Source organism: Siphateles boraxobius, unplaced genomic scaffold (assembly GCF_051911475.1).
Source record: "Siphateles boraxobius isolate OS27281-9 unplaced genomic scaffold, OSU_SipBor_1 41, whole genome shotgun sequence".
Classification (NCBI taxonomy): Eukaryota; Metazoa; Chordata; class Actinopteri; order Cypriniformes; family Leuciscidae; genus Siphateles; species Siphateles boraxobius.
The window spans coordinates 31,107,277-31,123,601 of record NW_027509042.1 but is presented as its reverse complement, the minus strand read 5'-3'; the positions used below and the strand labels follow the sequence as shown (position 1 = coordinate 31,123,601).

General features: G+C 37.8%; 1 long non-coding RNA gene across 1 annotated transcript; it reads right to left on the bottom strand.

Annotated features, from left to right (window-relative positions):
- Positions 1 to 95: 95 nt before the first annotated feature.
- Positions 96 to 6,414, bottom strand: LOC143706824 (uncharacterized). Its single transcript, XR_013193038.1, has 3 exons — positions 6,322 to 6,414; positions 2,557 to 2,604; positions 96 to 1,328 (listed from the first exon to the last, which is right to left on the bottom strand). It is a non-coding gene; the product is annotated as an uncharacterized LOC143706824 (long non-coding RNA).
- Between the last annotated feature and the right edge of the window lie 9,911 nt (positions 6,415 to 16,325).

The window sequence follows — 16,325 nt, the reverse complement described above, 5'->3', positions numbered from 1 at the left end:
TGAGCAACACTTCAATATTTAATATCCAATAGTTTTAATTATCACAACAAAAGTTTTAATTTGACTAAATTGAATAAGCACAACATTCAATCAAATATATTTAAAGATTTATTATTTATAATGTTATTTCAACATAATATCTCGTTATTTCGACATATGTGCGTGTGCAACATAATCAGAGAGTAGCCTATTACTTTTCGTTTGGAATAGTTTCGTTTAAAGATTTAGTTGCAAGCTTTCTATATTTCTCATGTCTGTGAGGCATATTTCAGTTAATTTATGATGAGATGCGCTCAAGTTCAGTGCAATGCAAGTGACCGCGCTGACGCCTCCATGTCATGATTGTATTGTCTGCTATATTTGCTTATTAAATCCAGGCAATTGGTTGATTAATTTTTAAAAAAAATTAAGATACAATTTATACAAAACGTAATTCACTTTAAAGAAAGGCTTTCTACAAAACACAACGTAGGCTAATGAGTCAAAATCATGTATGACCCACTTCATGTCTCCCGATATATTGCATATCCTATCTTACTCATGCTCTTCACTTTTCATAAAATGGGGAAAAAAACATTATAATATTTGAACATATGAAACTAAATGCGCATATTCAATGGCTACAACACGTATACAGTAGTAGGCCAAAAAATTTTACTCTATTTGTACAAATTGCTGCAAATTCATTTCATTCTGAATTTTGCACATTGAAAGGCATATTTTGTGCATAGTGAAACATATCTGGAACGTTTATCAAGTTCACGGATAATTGTGCATGCATTTATTAATCATTATGATACTAAAATCATAATAAAGTAGGTTATACTACAAAAAACCAGATGAGCCCAGAATATAAACGCAACGTGTTTAATTATCTTACACATTAACCATTTTCCTCCCATAGAAAACCATTATAAGAACACTTGGCTTAATGCAGATTAGAATGTCCCAGCATATGTTGAAATTAGGAGATATGTTGCTTCCAGAAATTATTATTGGGGGTGCTATGGTCTTTCTTGGGGGTGCTGAAGCACCTGCTAGCCCCTCCCTAGCGCCGCCCATGTTTATGAAGTACTGTGAAATGGATAATTGTTGCATAACAAATATCCACACAAACACATTAAATCAAGGGAAAACAAGCTTGAAATGTACAACTATAGCCCAAATAGAAAATTTGTATTAATGCTAAGTGTTCAAAATGTAAGCAAATCGAATGAAAAAAGAAATGTAGAATGACAGTTGCTGAATCAGATCCAAGGAATGACTTCCAAACAGCAAGTGCAGGAGAGGCGGCCAAAAAGGATGGGAACATTCCAATGCTGAAATTGCTGGAAAAGAAAAATGAAAAAGATACAGGTAAGACATGCATCCTCATGTAAACTTGAGCAATTTCACATTCTACACCAATCATTTAAACTAACAATCTGTTGGTCAGGCTGCAACATAAGGTCTTTTTTGTCTCAAAATAATAATCATAATATGAATAACAGTTTCATGCATAATAATGGGTGGAAATATATGATTCTAATTTTTAAAAACCCCAGAATAATCTGAGCCGAAATTTCGTATTTTCTCAAAAAAACATTTTTTTTTACCTGAATACAAGCTTGATAAAAAAAATCAACAAATGTGACTGTCCATTTGAAACATTTTGAAAAATGTATAGGCCTAAACTACAAACGTCAAACTGAATATTGTCACTACAGATACAAATTGTTCGGCATACTTCACAGAAAAGGGTTGAAATATTTTTTTATGTCAAACACCAAAAATACTGCTGTAAAAGTGTCCTTAAAGAACAGTCGCCAAATAATGAATTATTTCTCATGCATTACCACATTGGTCTGACTTGCATTGTGTGAATACAAATAATTTCAGAATAGTATCCAAATTCTGTAGGTCCAAAGTGACCAGATTTTAAAATGCAGCACAATCTATATTTATGTATGATTTAGCGCCATAGCAGCATATTGTGTAAAAAATTTACCATATCGGCCGATATATCATGCACCACTAGGGCTAGGACACTAGGGCTAGCACCGGCGAACTATGCAACTGGAAGGACTGGGTGAACATTTTCGAAAACTGACTCCACTGGTAAATAACACACAGGCTAACTTGTAAATGAGGCCCGATGTCCAAAATTCCGAACCACCCCTTTAAGAGTGTACATTGGTGGAATTATATTTATATTTTTATATATATATATATATATATATATATATATATATATATATATATATATATATATAGACCTATAAATATCAGTCTGGCGAGTAAACTAAAAAAAATTTACTAGCCAATTGCGATTCTATTGCCAAGGTGCGTAGAGGGTTGTTTATTATATATCGCGATATTATCGCAATGCAATTAATTGTTCAGCCCTAATATGTATTAAACAAATGCTAAGATTTGTAATAAATTCATGTTCCGTATTGAACACCCCATATCCATTTGGTTCAGACAGATACATGTACCATTGCAGCCCTAATATGCTATTAAAATAGTAAGAAAGGAAAGTTTTCAGGTAGTGGTGTGTCGTTTGAATTTGCTTACCTAAAGCATTATCCTTCAGGAAGTAAGCATAAGCCGTGACACCAGGGACTGGAACACGGAAGCAAATTAGATTAATAAGCATCAATAAGCATCAATTGTACACAGGTTAAGTGTAAATACTCTCTCTAAACAAACAATTGTACTAGTGATGCACGATATGTCGGCCTCCGATATAATATCGGCCGATATGGTCAATTTTTTACACATCGGTATCGTTCCGATGTCAAAATAGGGCCGATTTGAAAAGGCCGATAATCATTCCTGTGTATTTGACGTGTGTGTAGGCTTATGTGGGGGCGGGGATGTTTGTTTGCCTTAGCTCTGAAGCTCTGTGACTCTTATGAACAGCTAGGCTGCGACGTCAAGATTGCATTGCTTGAATATTTTGTGTGTGTGTGTGTGTGTGTGTGTGTGTGTGTGTGTGTGTGTGTGTGTGTGTGTGTGTGTGTGTGTGTGGCGCACGCGCGCGCGCGTGTGTGAGAGAGAGAGAGGTGTGGGCGCGATCGAACAGTGAAAACATAAAAACATACTCCATCATTTTGTTCATACAGGACATTCCAACTATTCTCACTACTTCAACTTCTTGTTTAGGCTATACATGTGAAGCCATTTTTATCATAGTGAGTCTAATAGGGTTAATATTGCTTACATTTAAGTGTTATCATAACATTGTGCTATAAAATAGAAGTTAAGGTCTTTTGCCTTAGTAGGACAGTACTGTACTTTAAAGTTTTGAACTGTTGTACTGTTCACAGAATACAGTGACTTGGTCTCAAGTGAGTAAGATGTTTATTGAGAATACTCAGGGTTGCTTTATTCATAATGTGAATTCAGGACACACTTGTATCCTTTATAAAAATTTATTTTTATATAAATATTTATTTTTTCTTCTGAAAATCTGATGACATATTTTGCACACAGGTAAAGGTGCCCAATATCAGTCATTTCTGTAAATAAAACGTAAAAGTAAAAAAAAAAAAAAAAGTGTTTTGGAAAATAGCTCTTTATTTGATTATCATAAAAATGTGTTTTCGATACAGAGACATTGACATCGGTAAATATCGGTATCGGCCATAACATCAATATTAATATCGGTTATCGTATCGGCCACAATTTTCACATCGGTGCATCACTAAATTGTACTGCAATCCTCCATTGTTATGACGGAATTCATCTGTAGGTTCACAAAAAAGGTTGAGTCTGGAATAAACAGCAAAGCTTCCCTTTAATAGGGAACCCATTTATAGAAGAAAAAAAACACACTAGCACTTTGATGAATTGTCACAATTAAAATTCAGCCAAACCAAAAGCTATGCTGCTGTCAATTGTGACATTTCAAATTAACTCATTTAACCAAATTCTGCCAGTCTAATATGTAACGTTAGAAAGGAAACGAATTGTGATGTAACAGGAAAGTTGAAATCATATCTCGTTGTGTGTATTGTTATAGGTGACAGAGAGGGAATAAAATATATTTGAATACAAAAATTTAAATGCGCCTCGCGAGAGATACTTATAACTGAAATAACGGAATAAACGTCTGTTGGTTAAAGAAGGTGGTGGAAATAGACAAGCTCCTGATTATATAAGCAGATTTTCGTATTTTTTTCATTTAAATTGCGTGTATTTTGTACTTAATTGTTAGACAAGTTAGTTGATTCGTTTAGTTTTCATTGTAGGTTAAGTTTTAGTTACCATATATAGTATTTATATTAGTTATAGTCATAGGCGGAAATCGCGGGGGGGTCTCGCCTGTCGCCGTTTTAAACATTTTGAGTCCCCCCTCCCTTGCCTCACAGTGCTTTGGTCCACTGCCTCCACCCCTTTTACCTCACCACCGACACACACACATTCCGGTGGCGGGAGAGATGAACCAAGTTTTTGAGTAGTTGTGGAACTCCAGGAAGTCAATGTTATTTTATTCACTTTAAACATCAGATGAAGTGATTATTTTCTCTTTAATATAGATGATGCTGAGTCATTAATAAATCATGTCAAAAAACAAATGTCAAACTTGTGTACCAATGTAGCTACTTTTGTCACTGATGTAGTCTGCTAACTGTATGTTAGCGATTATAACGTTACCCTTGTTTAATACAGTCTGCGTTTACCTAGCTTGTTTAATCCCCACACACACACCCACACAGTGTACGCATACACTACGTGATGTAACGTCAGTCTTGTAGATTAGACTAGTCCGGGTGCGCATTTAGATTTTAACGCTTTCACTGTGATTTAGTCGGTTTATATCATTTAATATAGTTAATCTAATATAATATCACACGAAGAGAGTGCAGTTTTTCTCCAGATATTAGCATGATAACAAATGTGATTTTGATTTTATACAAGTTTAATGAACAAGAAGTTAATATTAACTAAGTGATATTTTAGACACCATATTGCCAACGAAAATAGTTGAAAACTAAGCCACAGCACTGAGAAGAAACACCGAGGTCTTTCCTTACTGAATGAATCAGCTTTTTGAACAATCAGTTGAATGAATCTCAATGACTCACTCATTAACAGTGACTTACTGCCTCCTACTGGCGGTTTTAATTTCACATTTAAAGTATCTTTTCATGTTGTAAATAATTTCAAATATAAATATTTTACATTTTATTTTTAAAACGTCATAATATTATTTATGTCTGTGTAAAAACATCTAAATGCTACTTTAACCCTCATTTATCAGTTTGGGGTCTATGAGCCCAATCGACTTTTCCGTAGTAAATAAAACACGGTTCACGTCATCTCAGTTGCATAAAATTGTGTCACTTTTTCTACATTATCTATCTATACACACAATATACACTATACACTGGGCTTGATTCGGTTGTTCTAAAGGTATGTAAAAAAATGCCATTGTATTTTGGTGGCTTGATGAATGAAAAAGCTGACTAAATTGACCAAAAAATTCTTTAAAACCATACATTTTTTGTAAATAAGTTGTTTACACAAATCAACTTATTTACAAAAAAATGTATTGTTTTGAAGAATTTTTTGGTCAATTTAGTCAGCTATTTCATTAAAACAGAAAGAAACTTTGAGAAGAAGGATAATGGAACGGTCTCCTCCATGCTACACTAATAATAGTAAGGCTTTCCTCTGTGTACACGTATCCTTGCAAGTACAATTTTGCTTGTATTATTGGTGTCCCCTTCAAAAATTGCTCTTGAGAATTGTTTATGTTTATTGTCCCCCCCAACATTTTGATGAAATTTTCGCCCCTGGTTATAGTGTACAGTTTGATAAGTTAGATAAGGTTTATTTTCGTAGCTAATTAGTGTAACGTTAAGTTAGTTAAGTTGTGTGTTCATACTTGTTTGTGAATAGGATTAGTTAAGTTAGTTTATTCGAGATTTATATCTATACTGATTTGTTTGATTTGTATATCGTTTGATTTTGTTCGCGTTCATATAGGTTTAAGGATAACGTTTAGTTATCATATTTTAGTGAACTTGAGCGTTAGTACGTCGCAGGTCAATTACACCACTTTCTTCGCGACACCGGCGGACATACAGTTACATCTGTGGTAAGTAACGTTAAATTAATTAATATATTAACCTTTCATACATATAATATGCGCAGCGTGACGTGCGCGAGATAACGTCGTTACAGCTAGCGCGAGCGATGTGCGCAAGATCATCCTTAGTTTGTGAATAAATAACGTTAACCTGTCAAAAGATTATTGTATAATAGAAAATCGAAGTTACTGTAATCACGATTGAACACATTTTAACGTTCAAATTAGGAAAAAAATCTTACCCGCAGTCAGCGACATGTCTGCCAGCCGTCCTGTACATAGTCTCTATATGATGTCTTTGGTCCTGTATGCGTATGCTCTTCTTCTTCTTCTTCTTCTTCTTCTTTCAGTTTAATGGCGGATCGCAAACCAGCATTTATAGGTGCATACCGCCACCTACTGTACAGGAGTGTGTAATATCAGGGCTTTACATCTTCAGGTCTAAAAAAAAAAAAAAAAAAAAAATTAATATATATATATATATATATATATATATATACATACATATACATACTCACATAAATATGCAAAATAACCTAACTCAACTATATCTATCCTATATAATGTTAACTAATCCTGTATTTCTTAGAAAACGAAAGAGAGCCTCCCAACACTCCCTCATCTTCTCATTCCTTCCTAAAATCCCTTCCAAATTCCATCCACGCTCTAATCCGTACATTTTTCCACGTAAAATGATCCTCTCAGCACTATACTTATTACACCACAAAATAACATGCTCAACATTTTCTGGTACATTACAACTGCCACATTTATCAGAAATGCATTTTGCCATTAAAAACAAAGTTGACTTTAATCCGGTGTGCCCAAGTCTTAGTCTTGCAAGAGCCACTTCCTCTTTTCTACACTTTCCTTTATATGTTTTTACTGTGATTGACTTTTGTATATTATAATAGTGTCTTCCTTTGTTATCTGAGTCCCACTTCTTCTGCCACAAATCCCTCACTACCTTATTAATTAGGCCTCACCTTTTCCAAATGGAACTTTCATAATTTCATTGTTATTTAAATTAAACGCTCTCTTTGCAATCTCATCTGCCTTCTCATTTCCCTCTACACCAGCATGAGCAGGAACCCAACAAAACTGTACATCCGTTCCAACTCTTTGTATTCTTAACAATGTTGTAAATATTTCCAACAATAAATCATCTCTAGAGGTTTCTTTTGAGTTTAAGCTACTAAGAGCTGCAGCAGAGTCTGAGCAAATTACAACTCTCTCCGGCCTCACCTCTTCTATCCATTGTAATCCTAGGATTATAGCAATAATTTCAGCTGTAAATACAGATACTCCATCATTAATTCTTTTGCATATTACAACATTAAACTCTGGAATATATACTCCTACTCCTACATGCTCACTCCTTGGGTCTTTAGATCCGTCAGTAAATATTGTCATGTAATTATAATAATTAATTCCCACCTATTTATGAACCAAACATCCAATATTATCCACTTCCCTTTCAGCCCATGTTCTCTTCAGTTCTATGAGATGAAAGTCAACCTTGATCACTGGGAAAATCCATGGAGGAACATTACCCCATACAGTATTTGGTCCATACTCTACCCTGTTTAGTCCATATTCCTCAGCTACTGTAGAAATATTCCAACCAAATCCTTTACATTTTCTTTGTTGTGTATACTCCCAGCAATCACTTAACACCTTTACAGCGGGTTGTTCCTCTCCAGATCCTTTTAGCTTTACCCAATATGCTAATGATAACTTTGAACGTCTTAAATAAAGAGGTAACTCACCAGCTTCAACTAGCAGCGCATTAGTAGATGTTGTTTTAACTGCACCAATACTGATTCTTAAGGCTCTGAACTGAATTTTATCAAGTTTTTCCAAAATACTTTTAGCTGCTGCTCCATATACCATACACCCATAATCTATACACGACCGTATTAATGCCCTATAAATATCCATAAGTGATAGTTTGTCTGCTCCCCATTCATATCCAGTAATTGATCTCATTAGATTTATTACCTTTTTGGATTTAGTTTCAATCTGATTAATATGATTCCTCCATATACATTTCTCATCAAACCATAGTCCTAAGTATTTGAACTTTGTTACCCTTTCCATTCTTTGACCATATAATTTCAGTTGTACCGTATCTGTCCTTTTCTTTCTAGTAAAAAGCATGAAGCATGATTTTTCAATTGACATTTTAAATCCCCATTCATACGACCATCTTTAAATATTCAATATAGCATTCTGTATACTATTTGTCACATGTTTAATATTTTCCCCCCTTTTCCATATAGCCCCATCATCTGCATATATGATCCAATGTCTTTACCAACGTTCATAAAAATATCATTTATCATAATATTAAACAGAATCGGGCTAATAGCACTGCCTTGAGGGATACCATTTATAATATTAAAATCTTCTGACATAACATCTCCAACTTTAACATGAAATGTCCGATTAGTTAGAAAATCTAAAACCCAGTTGTAAAGTCTTCCACCAATCCCCATTCTCTGCATTTTAATCATTAAACCTTCTCTCCACATAGAATCATACGCTTTCTCTATATCAAAAAATACTATAGTCATAACCTCTTTCACACCAATTGCTTTTTCTGCTTCATTGCTAACTTTCACTAATGCATCTATCGTAGATCTTCCTTTACGAAATCTACTTTTACATGGGCTTAACAGTTCTCTTTGCTCTAAATAAAATGCCAGTCTACGAACAATTATCTTTTCTATCCATTTACATAAATGAGAAGTTAGTGCAATTGGTCTGTAGTTTCCTGCATTCACTAGGTCTTTACCAGGTTTACCAAAAGGTAATATCAGAGCACTTTTCCAGCTAACAGGTATTACACCTTCTCTCCATATCTTATTAAACAGGTGTAATATGATTTCCAATGCTTCATCAGGTAGCTGTCTAAACATTACATAACATAATTGATCTTGCCCTGGGGACGTGTAACCACTTCCCTCTAAAGCCAGTTTCATCTCATGCAGAGTAAATTCCATATCAAGAGCCGAACCATCACAATCCTTTTTCTTTGTCACATCAGAATTATCTCTTAAAATTAATTTTTTTCTTTGTTTGTGCATTTCATCCAAATGACTTCCACTATGCACACTTGCAAACTTCTTGCCTAGTAAATCAGCTTTCTCCTTATTTGTAATTGCCATATATTCTCCATCTCTCAATGCTGGGATATTAACTAACTTCCTTTTCCCAGTCATTTTTTTAATCATTGACCAAATATCACCCAATTGTACTTCACTGCCAATGGAGGAGCAAAACTGTCTCCAAGCACTCTTTTTGGATGACTTAATTACTTTCCTTGCCCTTGCTTTCTTCCTTTGATATTCAATCAGGTTATCTTGACTCAAATGACTTCTTAAAATTCTGAACGCATGATTTCTTTCTTTAAAAGCATTTTTACATTCATTGATCCACCACGGAACCATTTTCTTTTTTCCCCCCTTTACTATGCTACTCTTAGGAATGGATGCTGATGCAGCACTGATAATCATAGCGGTTATTGTTGCTGTACATTTATCAACATCACCCTCCATTGATAATCTTTCAGAACTTTCAATACAATAATCTTTAAAAACTCTCCAATCCGCTTTATCAAAACACCATCTTTCTATTACATATTCATCCTGAATAAACACATCAAAATTCAAAGAGCATAATATTGGAAAGTGATCACTACCTATATCAGTATCATTCTTAACATTCCATTCACAAATATTACTAATATTTCCAGAGACTAACGTGAGATCTAAACATGAAACTGTATTTCTTCTAACATTCACCCTAGTTCCACTTCCATTATTAAGACACACCAGTGATCTCTCCTCTATTAGTTCTTCAACTATTTCTCCATTAATATCAGTATGATCACTTCCCCATAATGTATTGTGTGCATTAAAATCACCACACCAAATTTCTCTTCTGGTAACATTTTCTAAAATCATATGAAAATTGTGCATTGACAGCTTTTTACAAGGATTGTAATAGTTGACTATTTTGATGTCTCCTCTGGGACTACAAATTTCTATTATTATGCATTCAAATTCATTTGGAACATTTATTTGTCTATATACTATAGTATCCTTAATAAATGTTACACATCCTCCACCTTGTTTATCAATTCGATCACATCTAATAGAATTATATCCTGGAATAACAAATTCCAGATGTGTTCTTAGCCATGTTTCTTGTAAACACATAACATCAGGTAAAACTTCCAACTCATCTACAACCTTCTTAAATTCTTGCCCATTCGCTATTAGACTTCTGGCATTCCATTGGAGTATAAGGAAAACCATGATCAAACTACTAATCCCCTTGAGATACTCCATCATTGGAAGAATTAACATCTCATGTATCAGTTCAGCTGTAACTTCTTTAATCCCCAGAATTTCTATAGCTGCTTCTACAATGGTCTTGATTCTATCACTTTTTTCTTTTTTTCTTTTGCTGTATCGCCACATTCACAACCTTACATATGAAAGTGATAAAATTGATTTTATCCACCATCATTGTATCCTCATTAATCTTCTGTATATATGGATTAGTTTCTAATTGACTCTGATTTATATCAACAGGCAAGGTGTCACACTCTCACAACCCACAACATCCCTCACTGGCCACCAGAGGGCACCATCACCCAAATATTGACTTTACTCACACACCTGCCATCACTTACCCCTTTTCCACCAAAAAAGAACTGGTTCGGAACTGGTGCTGGTTCAAAGTTAGTTCGGAGTCTGTTCAACTTGCGAACCTTCTCAGAACCGGTTTGTTTTCCCACTGACTAGAGCGCCCAGCGAACGACGTCGTTACGTCACTGTGTACGTCGCCATACAGAAACGATAGCAAGTACATTATTTTGGGATTATCTCTAACTTGTGTACCATGAAGGCTTTAAAAACAATTGAAATAAGTAAGTCTTTTAATCTTTTCCTTTGATATGTAATCATTTCTGATTAGTTATGTACCTCTGTCTTGTGTCTTTTTTTCTTTCCGTTTATTTGTTCTATATTTTGACTGTTTTCTTCTTTGCTTACATAATGTTTTCAATAAAAAAATAAAATTTAAAAAAAGCTAGAAACGCTTGCGCCAACTTCAAGCATAATAATTACAATGGTGGACTACATCGTGTTTCTGCAAATGTTTCTCCTGGCTTTGCGGTCATAAAATATGTTTAGGACACATCTAAACCCGCCTCCAGCCCCGCCGTAAGCATGACACGGTGGTAAAAGAACGGTTCTCTGGTTCTAGTCCAGCAAAGAGTTGGTGCCGCTTTGGAACCAGTTTTCCTGGCCGAGAACCGGTTCTTTGGCTGTCGAAACACAAAGAACCGGTTCGCGAGTAGGCACCGGCTCCGAACCGGCTCTCAAAATGCTTTGGTGGAAAAGGGGTAACTGATCACTCACGCACCTGCACCCTGTTATCTACCTGCATATAAGCCCCATTCACTTGTCAAACAGTGCGAAGTCTCGTTTCCACTGTGAACATTCTGAGCGTTTATTCCTGTATCTCTGCCTGCCTGTGTTTGACCTCCGCTGATCTGATTATCCCGTTGTCTGCCGCCTGTCTATCGACCCCCTGCTTTGTCCCTGGATTCTCTTCTGCTCGCTGCCAGCCCTGACCCCTCGCCTGGATCTGATAAGTGTGAGCCTAATCTTCGTTGTTGATCTTGCTAGTGTTTGACCCTTTTCCTGCTTACTACTCTTCTTAATAAAACGTTGCAAATGGACCTGACTGCCTCCGGTGATTCATCACAGAAGACTTCGCCACAACAAGGTTCAGCAACGATGTCTGCACTCACCGCAGCTTTCGCCGCCCAAGCGGATCAACTCGCCACGCATCACCACCAACTTAATCGTCTCACATCGGTAACTGAGGAATTGGTGAAAGCCATTCAAACCATGCAAAGCCCCGCTCCCAACCCTTCTCCACAGCAAATACCACAACCAGCTCCCCGTGCCACCGAAGCCCAACCCTCCGCGAGCGCACACCCTCGCCTCGCACTTACTGAGAGGTTTGATGGGGACCCAGGGAAATGCAAAGGCTTTATCCTGCAATGCAGACTCATCATTGCCCAGCAACCCATGCTTTCTCCCACCGAAACCAGTAGGATCGCCTTTGTTTGTTCTATATTGACCGGAAGAGCACTGGACTGGATTACGGCAGTATGGCGAGCGGATGGTACAGCTTTTCCCACCTTCGAAACTAGGGATGGCCCGATACCATTTTTTTCAAACCGATACGAGTACGAGTATTTACATTTGTGTACTTTCCGATATCGAGTACCGATACCGATATTTCTACCGCAAAAGTAACTATAGGCTCCCAGAAAAGAAGACAGAAGACTATTTTAGAACACCGGTTAGAAGACTGTTTTTATTTTCTTCTCTGCTTGTTTTAACAAGTCTAAAAATAAATAATAATGAGTAAAATAATAAATGTATTAACACACAAACCACTGTTAATTTAACATAAAAGCAAGCAGTTACTGCGTGCATGGTCTGACATGACTGAATGCGCCCAAAGTGCGCTCCCTTAATAGTCTAATTCCTAAAAAGCTGACAGTTCATCGCGATCTCACACATCTGTTATTATCAATGAAGCTGACTGCACAATGAATCTTTCATAATATCCACACTTTGTTTGTTATAATTAGAGGATTTGCCAGCATACAGAATTCAGCACTGAACAAAAAAGTTTTGAGCAGTGAGGGGAGTCTATCTAAAATGCTTCTGATTAGCCATTGCGTTCAAGAAATCAACACACATGTCTGTGATTAGCTACATCGCTCAACGCTGCAAACATGTTATGAATAGAAACTCTGGCCTGTAAATCGTTTCTATTTTGTTTTAGTTGTTCTTCTTGCTTTTCTGCAACAGATGAATGAAAATCTATTAGTTTTAATATGTTGTATTCATAGATATTTCTAGTTTGAGGGAGTCCCGCGAATCGTTTTATTCTCCCGGAACCCGCACACACAGAGTGAGTGCATTACCGCCCGCGCCCGCGCTCGGCCATCAGATCTAGTACCGCGCCGCACTCTTTTGCGTTGGGAGTGCACGTCCCTATGCCTCAGTTCACCTCGACAAAGCACTCGCGGCGGCCAGTTTCGTTTCGCAAAATGTACGTGGTATCGGGGCATGGTATCGGCGAATTTTTATGAGTACGAGTACGAGTATATGAGGACAGTATCGACCCGATCCCCGATGCCAGTATCGGTATCGGGCCATCCCTATTCGAAACATTCCTTCAGCAGTTTCGAGAGGTTTTTGAACATTCTAAAGAGGGCAAAGGAGCAGGCGACCGACTTCTTGAACTCACCCAGGGTCGTTCCACGGCCGCCGAATACGCACTCTCTTTCAGAACCCTCGCCGCGCAGACGGATTGGACCAATGATTCCTTAAAGGTGATGTTCCGAAGAGGATTGAGTCATGACTTACAAGCTGAATTAGCCTGCCGCGACAAGGGGAGAGAACTGGATCAGTTTATTCATCTGGCTATCCAGATCGACAACCTCATCCGATCTCGCCGTGTGAATCATCGTCCTGTATTCACCTCGCGCCCTGTGGTTCCTTCTAGACACTCTACCCACGCATCCGCTGACCACGTCGAACCCATGCAGGTAAACACTTCTCGCTTAACCCTGGAAGAAAAGGAACGACGGCGGTGTCAAAATCTTTGCTTGTATTGTGGAGAGGTGGGTCAACGACTGTGCCATCGATCTGGTTCCAGGCTCCACACCTCCCAAAGGCCGTATCTTCCCTCTCTCCCAACCTGAGACTGAGGCCATGAGAAAATATATCGAGGAAGACCTCGCAAAGGGCTTCATCCGACCCTCAACTTCTCCAGCATCAGCTGGCTTTTTCTTCGTCAAGAAAAAGGACGGCGGTCTCCGACCTTGTATTGATTATCGGGCTCTCAATGATCAGACCATCAAATTCCACTATCCTCTCCCTCTGGTTCCAGCAGCCCTGGAACTACTCCGCACGGCCAAGTTCTACACCAAACTCGACTTATGCTGTGCCTACAATCTCATCCGCATTCGCGAGGGGGACGAGTGGAAAACAGCCTTTTCCACGTGCTCAGGGCACTACGAATATCAGGTCATGCCGTTCGGGCTGTCTAACAGTCCTGCCGTGTTCCAATCATTCATCAACGACGTCTTTAGAGACATGCTCCATCGAACAGTCATCGTCTACATTGACGACATCTTGATATATTCCAACACCCTGAAGGAACATATTCAACACGTCCGAGCGGTCCTAGAACGCCTCATTCAACATCAGCTTTATGCCAAGATCGAGAAGTGTGAATTCCATCAGACCTCCACCGCGTTCTTGGGATACGTCATCAGCCCTGAGGGCGTCGCCATGGATGAGGGCAAAGTTCGAGCTGTTCTCGAGTGGCCACGACCCACTACTCTCAAGGAGCTACAACGCTTCCTCGGGTTTGCCAACTTCTACCGCCGCTTCATCCGTAACTTCAGCATTGTGGCAAATCCTTTGACATCTCTGATCAAGAAAAATACATCACGTCTCCCCTGGAATGAGTCAGCCACTCGTGCCTTAAATCAGTTGAAACAACTCTTTACGTCTGCTCCTATCCTGCACCATCCCAACCCCAACCTACCCTTTGTGGTGGAAGTGGACGCGTTGAGTACAGGCCTGGGCGCAGTATTGTCCCAACGGCAGGGGTCGCCACCCAAACTATATCCCTGTGCCTTCTACTCAAGAAAACTCAACGCCGTTGAGAGGAATTATGACGTAGGAGATCGCGAACTTCTGGCCATGAGGGCCACCTTCAAGGAATGGCGACACTGGCTAGAAGGAGCCGCTACTCCCTTCACCGTACTCACCGATCACAAGAACCTAGAATACCTCCGCACCGCCAAAAGGTTAAACCCTCGACAAGCCCGCTGGTCCCTCTTCTTCACCCGTTTTCAATTCATGGTCACCTACCATCCAGGGTCTAAAAACACTAAGGCCGATGCCCTGTCCCGACTGTACGACCCAGAACCAGCCACCAAAGCTCCTGAAACTATCCTGGGCCCCGACCTCGTCGTTGGTCCCATCCAGTGGGATCTTGAGACCGAGCTGGAGCAGGCCAACGCTCAAACGGAGGTTCCCATAGCCTGTCCGCCTCACAGAATCTTTGTCCCCGGGACACTTCGTAACCAGGTCCTGGAGCCAGTTGCACCAACAGGGCTTTACTAAGCCTGGTCCTAACTGCTAAGTAGGTCTCAGTTAAGACCAGTCTTTAGAGTTGACCTAACGTCGGTTGCACCAACCAAACTTAAGCCTAGGCTTAACTACGCCTGGTTTTAGCAATGCGCGTTCCTGTGAATGGCCACGGTTGCCTAGCAGCATGCGTTGCTGGGGTTACGTTGTAAACTATCTTCCGCTGTTTGGTTAACTTGTATCCATATCAATGGAGGATCAAGAAAAAGGAAAGGACTTTCAGTTAATAATTGAAACTTTCATTTTTAATGCTAAAAGTTTATAATAAAACATAATCTAGTATTTGTCAATAAAAAAAGATAAAATTATATTTTAAAAAGTAAATTAAGAAGTCCTCTAAAAAGTATAATATATATATATATATATATATATATATAAATACTTTTTTATTATTATTATATCACATATTTTAGTAGTTATCATAAATTCGGTATCATTTGAAAGCTTACGAACTCAGAATTCATCCTGTGAAAACCGTTTTGAAATTGGATGTTGCGTTACCATAGAAACGGTATTTTTTTATTAGGCTTTCATAAGGCTTTTTATTAGGCTTTTTTTTATTTTATATCTTTTATAATGTATTATCAAAACCTTTTCTAATATTGACTAAACACATATTGTCAGAAAGGTCTGAGTCTCAAGGTTCCATATTTAGTGACAGAAGTGATATTTGGATAGAAATTTATGAATTTGTTACAGCAGAATGCATACAATTAAATTCAATGGAATGCAATGGCACCAGGTGGCTATTTTTGGTACTATGCCTAAACAAAATCTCATGGGAACTTAAATTTTTGTGATATCAACTTGAAATTTGGAACACAACTTGGTTAGATATATAGCTTTCATTTTATAGTAATTTTATAGTAAAAAATATTTTGTAAAATATTTATTTTATATTAAAAAATATATATTAATAAAGTATATTTGATTTACTGTAAATTATAACTTCCATAACTTTTTCATACTTTAATTTATTGAAG